Source organism: Lemur catta, chromosome 11, assembly GCF_020740605.2.
Source record: "Lemur catta isolate mLemCat1 chromosome 11, mLemCat1.pri, whole genome shotgun sequence".
In the NCBI taxonomy this organism is placed as follows: Eukaryota; Metazoa; Chordata; class Mammalia; order Primates; family Lemuridae; genus Lemur; species Lemur catta.
The window spans coordinates 58,714,657-58,734,589 of record NC_059138.1 but is presented as its reverse complement, the minus strand read 5'-3'; positions in this window follow the sequence as shown (position 1 = coordinate 58,734,589).

Genomic DNA, 19,933 nt, shown 5'->3' with positions numbered 1-19,933 from the left:
GGGAGGAAAGGGTTTCTGTAACAAAAAGTAGTGAAGAGTCTCAAGTACAGCCAGAATATTCAGTTCATTGATAGTTACCAAGTGAGTTTTTGAGCTTTGTCTTTCAGTGACCTCCTCCTGTCATGCAATAATTTTTAATTGTATCATGAAAACACAAATTGAAAATTAATTAAAGGTCCAATGAAGGCAAGCAAACTCTTGGAACTCGGAAGAAGTATCTTCTTACAGGTTTTCAAAGAGTAGGTAGAATGCAATCCTCTACCAAACAAGCATATTTATTTCAAGCTATCTTGGAATAAAATATAGCTAAATCATTTAGAAACAAGAAAATTAAAAAAGAATGAGCAGAAAATATATTTCCTTCTTTTTTATATAAGCCATGTAGCTAACTCAGATAAGGACAAAGTCCATACCTCAGTTCTTTCCATGTGTTAGAGTGATTCAATAATTTGAAGGTTATATTTATATTTTGGGTTCTGATTTTACCGAGTGTTTTTCCTCCACATATGGTCATGATTTATCTCCAAATAAAGACTTAGGAAATAAAGTTTCCATCTAACCAATTGTTACAGAGGTCTAAATATCCAGGAGTACTTCCTTTGGTTTAAGGTGATAAAATTGGCCTATCCTGGTCCCATCAGTTCCTCTGTAATATATGCACATGCAGTTGATTAGATTCTTCATTAGGTGCAGGCTATCATAATGAGCAAGCACATCACATTATCTTTACACAATTTTTTCTGATGCCAGAAATATAGCAAATCTCCCCAAAAAGACTTCTAAAATTATAATGCAATCCACTATGAAAGCTTCCTAATCCTAAAGTTACTTTTAAGCATAGTTTTGTGCTGCCAGCTGAGTTGCTGATTTTTTAACTCTCTCTTATAAAATATTTCTTTTTACCTGTTTCTGATCCTCTACCTTGCTGGGCAGCCACACGCCTGGCAGGATTCTTTAGTCCCAAACTAATTGGCAAAAATCCTCCTGGGAAGATGGATTTCCAGCGTTTTAACATCTCAGACTTATATCTGTGATCTCGCCTAGTAAGGGGCTGTTGGACATAAGCAACTCAATGTTCAGTTTGTCAAATGGCACAATTAATGTGAAACTAGATTTTATTGTTATATTTTTGCTAGAGCTCCCCTGGTGCTTGCATATTAGCATCTGAGTGAATTTCATTATTTTTCTGCGTTTATTATTATTATGTTCAGAACGCTTAATCTTTTTTATACATTCAAACTAGAATACCATTCTTTTATTTTTCCAAATTGTTCTCACAGAGATTATGTATTCTCCAAGTCATATTAAATCTTAAAGCAAGAGATAAAGTTTGTTGTTCTCTAATTAATTCAATTTACTCATGCATATTTGCTTTGTCTACATGCTTTTCTCATTTTTTCTTCTTTTCCTCATTCCATGCTTGGTGACAGCTCTCTAAAAAGAAATCAGTCCAAAGAAAGGGAAAATAAAACATGTATGTCAAAATAAACGTGCTCCCACACTCAGGTGTAGGTGATCTTCTCCTTCATCTCTCCTCATTACTGGTTGGCAGGCGAATCATACAAAACAGCTCGCAGTTTTGAAGGGTCAAGAGGTTCTCAGATGTAAAGTATGATTATAGGTAATACTGATCCTCTGTCATATATCACTCTAGACTGGAACCAAGACTGACTGAAGGGCTTCACCTCAGTGTTCTTGTAGTTCTTATTGATGGTCTCTTGTTGCCTCTCATGTTCTACATTTCTTCTTTGCAGAGCAGAATTTTACGTTCTGCTCATAAAATATTTCAAAGTAACATTCTATGCAGTTCCAAATCTGTATCTGGTATGAACATGACCTGTTCACTATACCAAGTGCTCAACAGGTCAATGCTGCCAGATTTGGTAAAGTTCCCAAAGTGATGTGTATTCTGAAACAAAACAATGCCTATTGCATAAAACTTATTTATAGAACACTAATATCCCAGGATTGGAAATCCTTGAAACCAATTAACCCCTTATTTTACAATAAATAAACTACAGTTTATTAAGAAAATTTCCTAAAACCCTCTCAGTGTAAGAGATTTTCACAGAAGCTCAATTTTTAAAAATTTTGGTACTAACTAATCAACATTAAGGTGCTCACATGGTAGTAATATTCACTGGGTGCTGGTCAGGTGGGAGGCGGGTGGGGGTGGGTAAACTCACAACTAATGGATGCTGAGCGCAATGTATGGGAGAAGGACATACTTGTAGCCCTGGCTTGGGCCAGGTAAAGGCATTATATATACCCAAAATATTTGTACCCCCATAATATTCTGAAATTTAAATAAATAAATACATTTAATAGGTGGAAAAAAACATATAATGTTAATTAAAGATAATTCATTTTATATATTATATCATCTATTAAAATGATTGAGGATTAATAGAATATAAAATGTATTTAAAAATTAAGTTGGTATTAATTTATGTTAGCATAACACAGTTCAAATCCCCTAAACCACAAGGGAGAGTAAATGAATTCTGGATTACAGTTAGAAAGTCTCCAAATAGGATTTTTTTATATTTTGTTTTAATTCATAAATCTATCTTTAAATTTTAAATACTAAAAGAAACTACAACACTCTAGGCCTAAATTGGGTTTCAAAATAATTTCCAACAGTATAGACACTTATACGTAATAAATATGCACACATAAGTATGTATATTTGGCTAAGTTAATAAAGTTATATCATAGATCTATTTCATATCTGCTCTTCAGAAATTGAGTTTATGCAAAAATAATTTGTATAATTTTGAGATGACATCATTGTCTCTAGAATTACTTATCTTACCATCTGAATAAGAGTTATAAGAAAGAAAGAAATGAAATTTCTGTTGTGGAAATATAGCAATTTTCAGCTAGAGGAGCCTACTGTTTGTTGTAATTTAGATATATCTGGAAAAGGCTGGTAAATATTGGATATTGCCTAAATATGATTTTATTCAAAGTAATCTATCATGAAAAATGAAGAGATCATTTCACGATATAATTTTACTGGTGTGACTGTGAAGCAAACATTATAAATCATTTACCCTAGGCTTAGGTCATTAAAAAGAAGAACAAAATCATTGAACTATTGTTGCTTGAGATAACACTGCTTGAAATTAAGGGATAGCTAGTTCTTTTACTCTTGTCATTTTTAGGGAACAATGCTATTTGAACAAAAAAAAATTTAGAAACATTTTTCATGTGACAAAGAACTGTTATAACTTTAAAATTGCCATTTGCTAATCTTCTGCATGATATCTTATATCCAATACCAAAGGCTGGATGCCCAAGAATAACAAAAATCAGCCCTGTTCTGCTTAGACATTGTGGCTGATTTATTAGTTCATGAGGTTTAATCAAAGTTTCCTCCTAAGTAGCTTAATTTTTAAAATCAAATTGCTTCTCAGTAATTGTTTGTCCTATAATAAAATTAATCAGTACTTGCAACCTATCCATTTCTCAATGAAGAAAGGGAATGTTAGTAAGAAAACAAGGGTTCAGTACTTTTATGTAGTTACTTGGCAAACACTGCTGGCAAGAAAATTCACTACTGAAGCTCCCATTGCTAATTTCCCAAGCCATTGGGTATGCATCACAAAAGGAAGCTTAGAAAAGTGGTAATGATTTATCTTGGTGAGTTCTAGCCAAATTGTTTCTTGTTTCTGTGTTCGTTCCTTGAGGGCAGGAGAGACAGTATGAAATAGTGGAAGGGGTACCAGGCTAGGAGTTAAGAATCTTGGCGTTAATCGAAATTAGATATGTGGTTACAATACAGTCAAGATTATATTGGTGATATTGGAATATAAAATGGATTAGCCTAAAACTTAAAAGTGGTCTCAGGGTAGAAGAAATAAGAGAACCTTTAATTCCTAAAGTCTCTAAGTCTGAAAACTTCCCTGAATACTTAACTTAGACAGGTCCCTGGTGATCTAATTTTACATTTCCTCAATACCCATAAGTATGCATCCTACTAAATGAAGTTCTTCTGAAATGCAAACAGGAAGTGGCCATGAAAGTAAAGGATCAATGAACTATATTAATTAAATAGGAGGGACCCCAGAACTACTCAGTCCAGAGTGAAGTAAGCCAATTCCCTGAACCTTGAACAATATTGCTGGCCACTGGCCCCGATATTATATATTAATAAGTTTTATTCCCATAGTGATTTTTTGGTCATTTTTGATGCTTCTGATGTGACGTGTGTACTTTTAACTTATAAATTATCTAATAGAAATTAACAATATCATTGACACTCAGCCTTCCCTAACATTTCCTCTTCTCCATCATCTAGAGCAATAGCACCACGAAAATTATCCAGAGCTGGCTAAAAAGAAAAAAAGGAGAAGATGACAAAAAGATAATTGGTTATCATAATGTTAGCCAACATAAAAAAAGTGCAGATGGCCATTTAAAAACACAAAGATATAAAAATTCAGGGAGCAAAAGTCTTAACACCGATATAAAGCCAAAACAGTTGGTAAGGTGGGCAAGAGCAATATGGGAAAAATTATCAGGGTAGAGCTGTCTTCAAAGAACTTCATTTTGTCAGAAGCATATGCATTACTTTTTATTTCTCAGACAATATAACATTTATACATTAGTGAAATGGTTAGTGTTTATGTGTCAGTTGGGGCACAGGATGCCCAGATATTTGGTTGAACATTATTTCTGTGTGTGTGTGAGAGAGTATTTTCAGAAGTGCTAGCATTTGAATTTGTGGACCACATGGCTCTCCCCAAGGTGGTTGGAAACATCCAACTCTCCAAGAGACTGAATAGAACAAAAAGGCAGACAAAGTTTGTATTCACTCTCTGTATGACTATTTGAGCTGGAACATCTCTCTTCCCCTGTCCTTAGCACTCCTTGTACTCTGGTCCTCAGGCTCTGAGTGGAATCTATACCATCAGCTCTCTAGATCCCAGGCCTTCAAACTATACCATAAGCTTTCCTGGGTCATCACCTTGTAGAAAGCAGACTGCTGTGTGTATATAATGCCGAATTTAATAAACTTCCTAAAAGTTTATTCACTAAGTTCATAGAAAAAAAAAGTAGCTCATGATCAGCTTATATCCTAAATAGTTAATTCTCTTACCACCACACCCAACGTTTTAATTATGAAAAACTGACTTAAGAAAGAGTAGGAAACGCCTTATGTGTCCATTTACTATCATATCCTCCCCTTTAAAATTTGCTCCGATTTTTAAAATTTGGATTATTTTAAAAATATATATCATAAAACTATTTTAAGGTTTTTGCTTTGTTTATTTTTTTCTTTTACCATTTCACTTTTTCCTAAGTCTTTAACGCTACTACGTGTATGGTTTCAGAAATACTTGACAATCCCAGGAACGTACACAACAGCATTAAAAGGTCTAAAAGAAGCTATACGATGAATAGATGTGCAGTGAAATTTACAAAAATGTGCACTGACATTTTAGGAGAAGGCCAAATTGTATTTTTTAAAGCACAATAACTAAGGAATATTAAATAATCTGAATCTGGTTCTGCCTGCCTCACACTTGAGCTTCCTTCTTCATTATCTCAAGTGAATTGTTTTATGAACTTTTGTCAGGCTCACTCAACCTCTGCTAATGTTTTACTGATGTTTTTATTCAATGTAGCAGATATTTAATCTTTTCTCACATTTTCAAACATCTATTTGAACCTTGTGGGATTTGTTTCTGTTACTTTTCTCAGACTGTGTCTGAGTCTGGATAGTAAAAAGCAGATAATAGTTCACTCTTGATCATTTCATTAAAGGGAAGAAAAGGGTAGTATTATATTACCATTGAAATTATGAACTGTTTAAATTACAGTGAATGCTAATGCTATGTAGATCAATTTTATAGTTTTTAAAGTCAAATACAAAAAAGATAGTATTCTGTGAATTTCCTTCAAATACAATCACAAAGTTCTATATGATGCTATATTGTCTGCCTCGCCTGACTTATCTTTTGGTGTACTGGTATACTCTGCTACACTCTCTGTATTGATTCTTTAAAGATGCACTCTCTTCTCACCTTTGGACATGTTTTGCCTTCTGTTGGAATGTAATTTCCATTCCTTTCTTCTTAACCTAATTCTTTCTCCTCTTTCAAAACTCAAACTAAGCATCACTTCTTCAATGTGGCTTTCTATGGCTAATGTATTATGGTTATCTAGAGAAAAAGAACCAAAAGGATATGTACATAAAGACAGAAAGACTTATTTGAAGGGATTAACTCACAAGATTGTAGGGGCTGGAAAGTCTCAAAGTTGCAGGGCTGGTTGGTAGGCTAGAGACCCAGGAAAGAATTAATGTTGTGGTCTTGGAGTTCAAAAGCAATTGGGAGAAGGAATTCTTTCCTCTTTGGGGATCTTAGGTTGTTTTTGTTGTTGTTGTTATTGTTGTCTTTTTTTGTTTTCTTTTTTTTTTTTTTTACTCTTAGAGCCTTCAAATGATTAGGTAGAACTCACATATGAAGGTTAATTTGCTTTACTCAAAGTCTCATGATTTAAATGTTAATCTCATCTTTAAAAACATACCTTCATAGCAATATGTAGGCTAGCATTTGGTCAAATATTCAGGTACTTTGGCCTAGCCAAGTTAACATACAAATTAACCATCACAGATTGACAATTTTGCAATCATAGTTTGTCACAGATCCCCTCTTGCATGGTTTTATTCCTATTGTTACTTTTTTTTGTATCACCTATAATAATTTTAATGCAATGATCCATTTTGTAATTACTTATTTAATACATTCTTCTATCTCTGGAAAGCTATATATATCCATTAATACAAAAATCCTGCTTCTCAGTTGTGTGTCACATTTATGATTGAATCCTCAGTAAACATTTAGTCATTTATTCAATAAGTTTTATAGAGTCCCCTCTTAGTGATGGGAACTGGGAATTTAATAATAAAAAAGACACATTCACTGCCGTCTTACAGTATAGTAAGAAAGATAGGTAAGCACATAAGCCATTTTAACACAGTGTAATGAGTGGTTGATTGTGGTTCTGTGAGGACATATGGGGAAGGGGCAGTGATCCTAGTCTGGAGCCTTAGGAGAGGTTCTCAGAGAAAAGAGTAGTTAATGGAGACCTCAAGGAATAGTCAGAGTTAACCAAGCAAGGTTACATTCAGGGAAGGAGAAAAATAATCTACCAGTAAAAGAATACTTAGAATATTGAAGAAATTTTTATAATTCTGTATGGCAAGAGAGTAAGTTAGGGGTGAACAGAGTGGTAGGAGAGGAAGTGGAAGTGAAAACCAGAAATCAGGTTGAAATCACATCTGCTAACTTTTATTAAGTATCAGTTATGTGCTAAGTCGATTTTACAAATGTTATTACTTGCTCTTAAGTGGATATAATGATACCATTTCAATGCTAAACTAAAATGATTAAGGTTGTACAATGAGTAAGTGGCCCAATCAGTGTTTAAACCCAGTTCTAACTGATTTCAGAGCCCATGTCCTTTACACCACAATGCAGTGCCTCAGTAATGGTAGCTTGGGAATTATTGGTTATCTACTGTTTAAAGTCAAATACTATAACCCAGTCCCCCATAATTTGGCATCAGGCTAGGAAAAGATTTCGAACTAAGCAGAATGTTTTTCTTTTCAGGGCTAAGGGTATATTAATATACTTATTTCAATTACATCTAAGGAAATAACTAAATAAAAATACTGATGTCAATAACCACTGTTACAATAATTAACACATTGACTGCCATGCTAGAAAAAAACATTTCCTTGGAGCCACCGTGCTTTATTACAAAAATAGAATAAAAACGTCAAAAATGAAGTGATCTTTTCTAATTTAATGAAAAATTTATTTTTTATTGTTTTCTGTGCATGAATTATATGCAACTTGAAAAATAGTTTTCGTGACTCCCAAGGTGAAGAGACATGTGAGTTACATGTGCTTCATGAGGCCCCAGGCTCAAAACTATCATGAGTTAAATACAACTCACATGGCAGTTAATGTGTTAAATAAAAATAGTGATGTCAATAACATATGTTATATAATTGGAATGGAAAACAACCTAGGTTAACTGTAAATCTATAAAAGAAAAATAATGAAAGTTGGCTGCTACCTTACACCAAAATCAATTCTAGGTGAGTAGCTGTTCTTAAAACAAACAAAAAAAACAAAAAAACAACTTCTAGATGACAGAAAAAATTTTTATAAATTTGGAATAGTTAAGATTTCCTAAGTCAAAACAGTACTAGATAGAGTAGAAATAGATGATGAATTGGACTACATTAAAATTAAGAACTTCTATTAAACCAAAGATTTTAATTCCATTAAGAGAGGAAAAAAGCAATCAGAGTAAGAGAAGATAATTATAATGCATTTAATGGCTAATAGACTCATACTGAGAATATATAAAAACCACTGACATATCAATAAGAAAAAGACAGTCTAATAGAAAAATGGGAAAAGAAAGAAAAAAATGAATGGCCAAGTGAGGAAAGAAGATACCCACATGGCCAATAAATATACGAACAGGTTCTCAACTGCATCAGTCATCAGGGAAATGAAAATTAAAACATAAAATAGCACCACACACATACAAAAAAGGCTAAAAATTAAAAGACTGCCAATACTACCCATTAAAAGGATATGGAGCATCTGGAACTCTCATAAACTACACGTGGGAGTGGAGACTTGTGCAATAATTTTGGAAAGCTCATTGGTAGTATTCACAAAATATAGACATGCACATTTGGACCCAGAAATTACACTCCTAGAAATGCATCATACATGTGCAAAAATATATAAACAAAAATATTCATAGCAGCATTATTCATAATATACAACATTAGAAATAATCCTAGTTCATCAACTGTAGAATAGATATATAAATTACAGTAAACTCGTACCATATGCCATTTAATATTATACAGCAGTGAAAACAAACTAACTGCAGCTGAAAGAAATAATAATGAATATATCTCACATAGAATTGAGATGAAAGAAGCCAGACTCAAAAAAGTAAAAAAGATATGACTCCATTAATATGAAGTTCAAGACAAACAAAGCTAATCTACGGTATCGAAACTCAGGAGGGTGATTACCCTGGGGAATGTGGGAAGGGGTAGTGATTGTAAGAGAGCATGAAATGACATTTCTAGAGTGGGTGGTGGTAACAGGCTGTATTCACTCTGTGCTCTTGTGATGATTTTTTGTGCTACACACTTATGATTTACACATTTTTGTACTTCAGTAAAAACTTACAAAAATCCAAAATCAGCAGAAGTAAAAATTAAATAATAAAGGACTATAAATGAAATTAAGAAAAATCTTCCAGAAAGTTGAAAAAAATGGAAAACAGATACAAATAAATTTAAAAAGCAAGAACAACAATCCAGAAGATTCAAGCTATCAGGATTTCCTTAAGGGAGGACAAAGGGAAAGGAGGAATGTATTTTTAAAATAATATTGAGAGAAGAAAGTTTTCTAGAGGAGAAGGAAAAAAAAAATTCAAGAGTTCTTATCTGGCATTTAGCACAATAAATGAAAACAAACGTACTCCAAATCAAAGCACTGTAAAATTTCAGAAGATAAATAATAAAGAGAAGATTGGAAAGGACTTCATGGGAAAGAAAATAATTTATGTATTAATATAAGATTTGAAAGGCAAAATAGTAAGATGCTTCTGAATTGCAACCTATCAACTCATACCTCACTTAGAATTGCTCCCGCAGGGAAAATTATCAGGAATAAAATAGAGATCTTTTTTTTTACTTTAAAAAATGTTTTAACATAAAATTATGTGGCAATGATATCATACACAAACACAAAAATTATTGTTAAAACTATACAATTGCAGATGAACTTAAAAACCTCAAAGCATTACATATTATATCAGAATGACCATGTATAATATACATGATGATGATGATGATGAAGACAATGATCTTACAATTGAGAAAGCATTCTCAGAGAGATTAATAATTTGAAAAAGTTCACAAATATTGTTGTTGTTGTTGTTTTTTAATTTCAGCTCATTATAGGAGCACAAAAGTTCAGGTTATACACATTGCCCATACCCCCCCATCCCCCCGAGTCTGAGCTTCAAGTGTGTCTATTCCCTAGACAGTGTGCATCGCACTCATCACATAGGTATGCACCCATCCCCTCCCCCCTTGTCACAAGTGCAGGGACACAGACCAGTGGAACAGAACAGAAAATCCAAATATAAACCATCCTCATATAGCCATCTAATCTTTGACAAAGCAGACAAAAACATACTCTGGGGAAAAGATTCCTTATTTAATAAATGGTGCTGGGAAAACTGGATAGCCACAGGTAGAAGACTAAAACAGGACCCACAGCTTTCACCTCTCACAAAAATCAAATCACGGTGGATAACAGACTTAAACCTTAGGTGGGAAACTATTAGAATTCTAGAAAAATGTAGGAAAGACTCTTACAGACATTGGCCTAGGCAAAGAATTTACGAAGAAGACCCCTAAGGCAATCACAGCAACAACAAAAATAAATAAATGGGACCTGATCAAATTAAAAAGCTTCTGCACAGCCAAAGAAACAGTCATGAGAGTAAACAGACAACCTACAGAATGGGAAAAAATTTTCGCATACTACACATCAGATAAAGGACTGATAACAAAAATATATTTAGAACTCAGGAAAGTCAGTAAGAAAAAATCAAACAACTCTATCAAAAAGTGGGCAAAGGACATGAATAGAAATTTTTCAAAAGAAGAAATGAAAATGGCTAACAAACATATGAAAAAATGTTCAACATCTCTAATCATCAGGGAAATGCAAATCAAAACCACAATGAGATACCACTAACTCCAGTGAGAATGGCCTTTATCAAAAAGTCCCAAAGCAATACATGTTGGTGTGGATGCGGAGAGACAGGAACACTCATACACTGCTGGTGGGACTGTAAACTAGTGCAACCCCTATGAAAAACAATATGGAGATACCTTAAACAGATTCAAGTAGACCTACCATTCGATCCAGCAATCCCATTATTGGGCATCTACCCAGAAGAACAAAAGTCATTCTATAAAATAGACACCTGCACCCGAATGTTTATAGCAGCACAATTCACAATGGCAAAGATGTGGAAACAGCCCAAATGCCCATCAATTCATGAAGGGATTAGCAAAATGTGGTATATGTATACCATGGAATATTACTCAGCTATAAGAAATAACGGTGATATGGCATCTCTTTGGTTCTCCTGGAGAGAGTTGGAACCCATTCTATTAAGTGAAGTATCCGAAAAATGGAAAAATAAGCACCACATGTACTCACCAACAAACTGGTTTCCCTGATCATCACCTAAGTGCACATTTGGGAATAACACCAATTGGGTATCGGACAGAGGTGGGGGCTGGGGGGAAGGGCTGGGTGTATACCTACTTGATGAGTGCGATGCACACTGTCCGGGGAATGGACATGCTTGAGATCTTTTTTTTAAACACACAAAATCCCATGTCCTTTTTCTTGAGAAACTGAAAAAGATGTGTAGCCAGTACCAAATGAAGGTATATACCAGCAAAGAGGAAAACCCTGAGCATGGGACACAGGACACAGGGGGTTTAACAGAAGAGTGTTACAGGGAAGTCCCAGAACAATTACCTTTCAGAGGACTAGAGATCATCCAAGTCTATACTGGAGCAAAATGATGGATGGATCCCAAAGGAATATCTCCAAAAAAAAAATAGGGGGTAATAATTTTAATATATTTGACTTTGGGTAAAAATATTTTATAATTGTGATGGAAATTTTGGTGAAAATAAATGATGATGACAGAATCATAAGCAAAGAAAAAAATAAAAACAAAGCAATTACTAATTACAGGAAAAACTAAACAAAAAAATAAATACAACCTATAATATATATTTGAGCAGGAAATAGTACTGACACAACTATAATAATGTAAATGTTGAATATTGATTTAAACTGGAGGGAAGAGAAGCAGACATAGAGCTATCTTTAACTTCTCTAATAGGCAGTCAATTTAACATCTAAATTTGTTGAATGAGAAGTATGAGTAGAAGCACATTATTTAAGCATATAAAGTTACAAATTTGTGAAAAGATCTTAAAAATATTGATGGCTGGTCCAAATATTTATTTTCCTTTATAAGTCGTATACATGCATTCCTTAGATGCTAATAAGAATAATTTAAAAATAAAACATCCTGCTCTCAAGTATCACAATTTTGCTTGTATCTATGAAACTTGTCTTCACAACATTTTAAAATCTCTTTAATGTGAATAATATTTAACACCACCAAATATTACAGATTTTTCCAGGGATTCACTTAAGAAATGTCAGAAACTGATTTAATCTGAGATGGTGAACTTGCAATTCAGAGCAGCTCCCTCCAGATGGTGGCGATGTCTTGCTTTCTAGTTATCCAAGTATGGCAATGTAAATACACACATTCCCTAACTTAAAATAGTTTCCTTATTCACTTTAATAAATGTGGAATTTTGATCTCCATTTGCTATAGTACAGTTAAGATTCAGATGTTGCACATTGGCGGCCAAAGTCAGAAGTACTGGTTTGGGGAAAATTCCCTGTTACATCACTCACTCTCACCCCACCTCATGTAATCCCTGCCCTGCCTCTGTTTCCTCTCCCTTCCTGTATTTATCTTACCCGCCTGATCTCTAGAGATAATTGCTTTCAGTATTCTTGACGAAGTATCTAAAAGTAGCCCTAGGTCTAATCTATTACCTGTTCCACACCCCTCACCCCTTAATGTCATTTTGATGGGAGGGTCCATTTTATATCATTAGCTTTATCAAGGTAAGTATCACAATCATTATTTCTCTGGAGTCTGAGGCATAAGTATGTAATTTTCACCCTACGGTTAGATGCGATTTATGTATCCAGCACACAGAAAGGGGAATACCTGCATCCAGTCTCTTGCTCTCAAGATCAATTACTATACTATCCTTTCTACAATGCTTTCTTCTATTTTATTTTGCTGTTTATATTTATTAAATTTCAAACTCCAAGTGCTATAAATTTTTCTAATTTTGCCGCAGACGTTAAGAGATCCGTGATTCATAAATACTGCAAATCTATTTTAATAAAAAGATTCATTTTCCATTGAAGAATTAAAAGAAGTCAGTTAAAATGTATTGCTTTTATCTCTAGATTGATTTTCGGTGTCACAAGTGTCTACCTACGTGGTTTAGTAACCTAACAAAGCATTATTTCCATCTAGCCAAAATTGCAGACACAGAAGTCAATAGCAGTGCTGTCTAACAGAAATATCTGTGAGGATGGAAGTATTCTATACTTCCATTTGTACTGTCAATGTAGTAGTATGTTCAGGAGAGGAAAATACTGCATGACCAGTATTTCTCCTAGCCTTGGGGCACCATGTACATTAGCATAATAAAAACCCTGAGTAGGCCATTTGAGAGCAACTGTCAAACCCATCACTTCCTAAACAAATTCAGCCAAGGAATCCCCCCATGAGTAAATACCTTTTGGAACTTTCATTCCAGGACACAGTTTCTGGAAAATGCAACTTGAAAGTTTAATAAAATAATATTTTTGTGAAAAATACATAAAGTTCAAAAATATGTGTAAAAAGAAATTAGGAGACACATGGACTCTAACTTCAGACTGTCTGGGTTTGAATTCTGGCTCTGTCACTTAATGGCTGTGTCACTTGGGGCGAGTGGGCTAAAAACTTAGTACCTCAATTTCCTTATCTGTAAAATACCTATGAAACAATGACGATAAGAGTAGCTAATCACAGGATTATTTTGAAAATAAATGTTACACTTAAAAATTACTTAGAACTATTCTTGGCATATTGAAGTTCTCAATAAACACTACCCATTATTATAATCTGCTGTTGTTTTGCCAAGTTTTCTTATTTATCATTGAGAATGGTATCAGTGTGCCCCTAATAAACATAATTATGTCAACATGATGATATCAAAATCAATGACAGCATAATGATAGTTCACCTTTGTTATAACCATTTGAAATAGGCAATGACCCAGACCTTTAAATGTGGAAAAGGAAAAGTTACTTAGAGATACCTGGCACAGAAATTTTATGGAGAAAGTTAACAAACTTCTATAGAAGTCTTTAAAATGAGACCCATCAAGGATTGCCCTAGAAATGTAACTAGGTCTTACTACTCTTATATTTGTGAAGGCACATAGAGCAACTATTTTAATATGGGCAGAGAAAAATCAAAGAAAGTAAAGAAATAGCCATCTGGATAAGATACCATTTCCCCTTCTTCACCCACACCATATCCCCACTCGATGGATTCTCAAAACTGAGAATGTTAGCTATAGGAAGAAACATAGTTGTTCTTCATGTTTTATAATCATTGAATTTCATACCAACATTAACTACACAATGAAAATATACAAACAGTTAGCTACTTGGTCTGATCAGTAATTGATGGTGACTTTGGCAAAGGGCAGAAAGATACACATACAGTTTATGTTGATGTCATTCAATATAAAAGACAACAATTACATATTTTTTTGTTGTTTTTTGTTGTTTCTCATTTTATTCTTATAATTTTCACCTTCTCATAGTCATTGCCTTTTAAACCATGGGACTAGAAAAGAAAATAAGAGTGTCCTTTACAAATATTTTAAAATATTTCCTGCATTGTATTTATGAGATGCTACAATCCCTTGACTGAAGAGCATCTTTGTCAAATTCCTATAGCAGAGTGAAGTCTTGCATTAGAGCTATACGTATAGCTTTTTCTATCTTTTTTCATCTTGGAAAACTGATATTTGAAGATATTACCACTATAAAAGTGACACCCCCTAAAAAAAAACTATAATAAATGATGCTTCTTTAAAATAGTTCCTCTCTCAAGGCAAACATTCCCATGCAAACACCATTTATAAATATTTGCTATTTTTATTAAAGTTCAAAACAAAATTATAAACTTCTTAAATACAAAGATTGTACTTTGTTTCCTTAAACATATATTAAGCTGTTGTTTAGAAAAAGGAGGCCTCTGAAAATAGAGCTACAGGGGCTTCTAAAGTCTAAAAAACCACAAAGCCAACATATACTCAACATTATATCGACATTTAATTGAGTACTGGTTCTGAGAAAATTTAAGTGTTAAAGTTTATTACTGACAGTCCTGTAATTGTTGGGCTTCATCCAAAAACTGATGCTTTCTCCTCTGACTCAGTGTTTTATGGCTGCTTCTCAGCCCCCTAGGGTTTCTAGGCTCCCACTTATGGGAATTCAGCCAGTCTGGCAGGGAGAGTTCTGCCAAGGGTCTAGCGTACCAGCTGATTTGACTGATTTGTTTGCCCTGGGTAAGCCAAACCTACAGAAGGCAGTCTGAGAATTTAGGCCACGGTTATGAGGATAGCAAAAGGTCAAGTTCCTTCCCAACCCACAAGTGTAAAATAAGGTCATAAATAAGACTAATCACAAAGACTAGAATACAGTAAAAAAGGGAGGTTTAGAGACATGATGCTAGATGGGCTGTGCAATTTATAAGGTTATTTCATTCATGCACTCATTCATTAATTCAAAACTGATTATTAAGCATCTCCTTTATGCAGGATGTTGCTGATAGGGTGATGAATAATGTGCACTAAGGAACAAAATCTCTGCATCTTTCCTTAGCAACAATTCATTTATTTAGCAAATTCATAGTCATTGGAGAAATCCAAATAATGCCCTAATCCTCCCTCCCATGTATATACAGAATCAGAACTTCCAGATTAAAACAGACTTTAGAGAACATGTGGTTCACCGTCCTTACAGATGAGAAAACTAACTCTGCAAAAGCACCAATGCCTTGTTCAAGTGCATATAGCTGAGTCATTGGTAATTCCTAATTAGATCTCAGGTTTCTCCAGTCTCGATCCAGAATGTTTTCTACTCTAAAATATTTTTTTGTAGTCTTCTATAAAAAATGCCCTTCCTCATCACCTTTGGATCATCAAACTCGAGGGAATGATTCACATCAGACAAGGATAGAAGAGTTGTATCTTGACAGGACACAGTGAGATATTGGTAGGTAGAGGAAACTTTGTTGTTTCCTATAAATCATTTCATTTATGCAACTCCATCTAGGATGAGGTCCAGCCCTGATTTTGTAGCTCCTGTTATTGATGTTTCCTCTAAGTAGCAGAATGGGGAGAAGAAAAGAAAAATATATGCCTGATTACTTAGCACTGTGCTTGTAGAACAGATTGGCAAAATTTTTCTGTAAAAAGCCAGATAGTATATATTTTAGGCTTTTTGAGCTGCAGTCTCTACTGCAACTATTCAACACTGCTATTGTAGTACTAAAGCAGCCATAAACCTACTGTGAACACAAAAGAGTGTGGCTGTGTTCCAATAAAACTTTACTAATGGACACTGAAATTTGAAATTTACATAATGTTCACGTGTCACAAAAAATTATTCTTTTTGGTTTTTCCACTATTTAAAAATGTAAAAATAATTCTTAGCTCTCAAGCTGTACAAAAACATGGTGGGCTGTAGTTTGTCAACCTCTGCTCTAGAGAAACATACAGATAAAAATGATAAAAAGCCCAGCTGTAAATATAAAATGTGCTTAGGAGAAAAAAATTTTTATCTAAGAAAAGTATTGCAATGCCCACCCAGTGTGTCCTTTACAATATCGATAGCTTCCCCTCAGATATATTTGTTAAATTCCTTCTGAGAAAACTTTTTGTGTATTTCTAGAAACTTCTTTTTTTTAATAGCAAAGGGGTATCACAGATCATTTATTTATTTTATTTCTGCATATTATGGGGGTACAAATGTTTAGGTTACATATGTTCCCCTTTCACCCCCCCCAGTCAGAGCTTCAAGTGTGTCCATCCCCCAGACGGTGTCTAGAAGCTTCTTAATGCAAGAGGTTGTGTATTCTTCCCGTTGCTCTGTGAAGTAGGTGTTCTACAACAAGTATCCTTGTTACTGAGCATGACAAGTGCAATCTCTGCAGTCAAAAGGTGTGCTTTTCTTCTCCTGTCTACCCTTAGCCTAAATGCACCTTATTATACCAATCAGAAGTATAACAAAAAGTTGCAGTTCTTTCCAAATCTAAAAGAATGATCTGTGGCAAATACGGAATGCCCTTACAAAGCTAAGCAAGGTAATTTAAAAAAAATGTAATGAGTTTCAGGTTCATGAAATGTGATATTGACAACAGCAGAAATAAATTGCTCCTATTTAACTGCAGTCCAGCTCAAAAGAAATGAGCATCAGCCATGCTCCAACAATGCAGCAGATGCTGGACGCTGAGAGACACACTCTATTAAGACCAAAGTGCTATTAAGGAGACAGACTTTATACTGTAAAGTTGGAACGGGTGGAGGGGAGGAAGAATGCCTCAATCTATACATCTCAGGGACTTGACAGCACTTGGCTTCTTATAAATCTGTCTAAGTAAAGTTATTAAGTGGCTGAGAAATGTACCATTGGCAGCCAACCTGGGACAACAATGGAAAATGGATAGCCCATAGACAAGACAGACAAGTAAAAGGACCAGGAAAGATGCTTGCTCACAGATTCTGAGAGGTAATAAACACTGCAAATGGGATTTGGGCTGTATCTTTCAGCACTAAGAAATAGAAGATTTTGAACAGAAACTAAATAGCTGCATTATCACTTGCTGTTTTCTAAATATGGTTGAGTTAGAAGATCTGAGTTCTACTGGAAGTTGGTCTGGAATTTACTAGTTATAATACATGTGCTGAACAAAGCAAAAATAAAAATACCACAACAAGACTCAAAGAAAGCTCACTTTTCATGAATTCCAGGAGAGAATTAAGAACAATAAAAGTAGCACAACTCTGTGCCTGACTGCCCAATTTCTGAGGCTTTACCCTATGTGGAAAACAATCTGATGAGTATAATCAATTAACCAGAAAACTAGTATTTTATTAATATGTAAAATAGGACATTAGTTTGACAGTTTTACTTCTGCTATCACAATCTATGTTGAAGTGTCATAACAAAGCATACACTTAGGAGGTCATTTTTAATTTGCTACAATCTAAAGTGCCAGGTATATATGTATCTTCCCTTATAGAATAGATAAGTAGAAACGTTTCCATATGGAAATTGTGTCCATTGAATCTTATTTCCCAGGCCTTGTAATAAACTAACAAGCAAATCAGAGGTGCCATAGTAGAGTAGTGAAAGAGCATTGGAGTGATACTGAGGAACTGTGTTCAAATTCTGATTCTACCACTAACTTACTAGATGAATGACTTTTAGCAACTCCATTTTCCTTTCAGTTTCTTCATCTGCAAAGGGAATGGATAAAAATTTCTCTAAGAACACTTCTAACTCTGACATTCTGTGACTCTAAATATTCTTCTAGTGACTATCCTAATGTTAGAAAGGTATAATTAAAAAAAATTATAAAATTTAAAATTTTATTTTTGATTAAGCATAAAAATAAAGCATGGCATTATTAGAGATTGATACCAAGTACCCCTGATTATTTTTATGTTTGAAATCATTAAAGGTCTAAAATGAAATTTGTCAGAAGATACAAGATGGGCTGCATCTTATCCCATAGAGGGGTTTTCATTGGCCTGAACTGTATGAATCAACAATATATTTTTCAATTTTGTATTAATTTCCAACTCTTAAAAATATGGAGACCGCTCTTAAAAAGATATCTAGCTCCAGAAACATTAGGTCTTTATTCCTACATGGCAGCAGTGAGCTAAGAAGCAGTTATTCTCCTGAGATGGTAAATGAATTCTTCCATTCATCATCATCCTTACTACTCCCTGCTGTCTCCAGATACTGAAGCCCAGCGTCAGCTGCCATTTATCATCACACTTGCACTGCCAGTTTTCTTAAAGTAGAGTTAAAAGAAAAATGAAATAGTTATTGAACCCATGTCTCTATCAAAATTTAAAAATCAAAGACCACTCCACCAAGAGGACCACAGCTTTCAACTAAACTGAAAGAATGCATACACCTTCTCAACAGTTGACTATCACTATGTGTATAAACTGCGAATAAAATAATGTAGGAAGAATTCAAGTTAGTCAATTAAGGACATCATTTTGAGATAGTCTCTCCATTTACTTCACTCATATATGCTACCTGCTTGGTCTTTGTTGGCATTTAATTTTACAAAATTGGTCAGAAGAGATGATGGTTTTGATGAAGAAAACCCAATGGATCAAAAAAGTCATTGAATTTTTCTCACATCCTTCTCCCACAAATCACATCTGTACTTTATTTCCGAGCGTTTTGTATAAATTGTTGGTTTTTAAATAATAGATAGTTTCAAATGTAAACACAGAAGCACATCAGAGGACTGCCTCCCCAAATTTCTGTGAATGTTACAAGGAGGTACCTTTTAGCTCCATGAGGAGGCGGTTCTTTGAATTAAATAAGATGCATCCGTGGAGTGGTACATACTCCCTTTGCTGAGTGAGTCAAGAGTGTCAGGCTACTTGCATATGAAGGAGCCTAGACTAACTCTAAAGACTACATTGTTAGAAAAGTAAAGGCGAAGAGGGAGAGCTCATTTGCTTCTCAGAGCATTTCTAAAAATTAATGCTGAAATACAGCACAGTGTTAAATAGCATGAGAGGGGGAAAATATATTTACTCCAATTTATTAAGGGCATCATATTTCTAAAAAATGTTCCTCAAATACGGCAGTAGTTGCCGCGTGGGCCTAACCATCAAAAGTGCAGCCTATCCTACAGAGAGTGATCTGCCCGGGGAACTCGAACGCAGTAGGTCTGGGATAGGACCTCTGTTGCTGTGTGTTTTAAAAGCTCTCCAAAGTGATTTTGATCATCACCTAGTTTTGGCAACTACTTAACTATTTTATTTTACTGTTATTATAATGAATAAATTATATAAATGCTCACATTTATGTACTGAATTTCTTGATAATGACACAGACATTAGAATCTTAGTAAGAATCCTTTC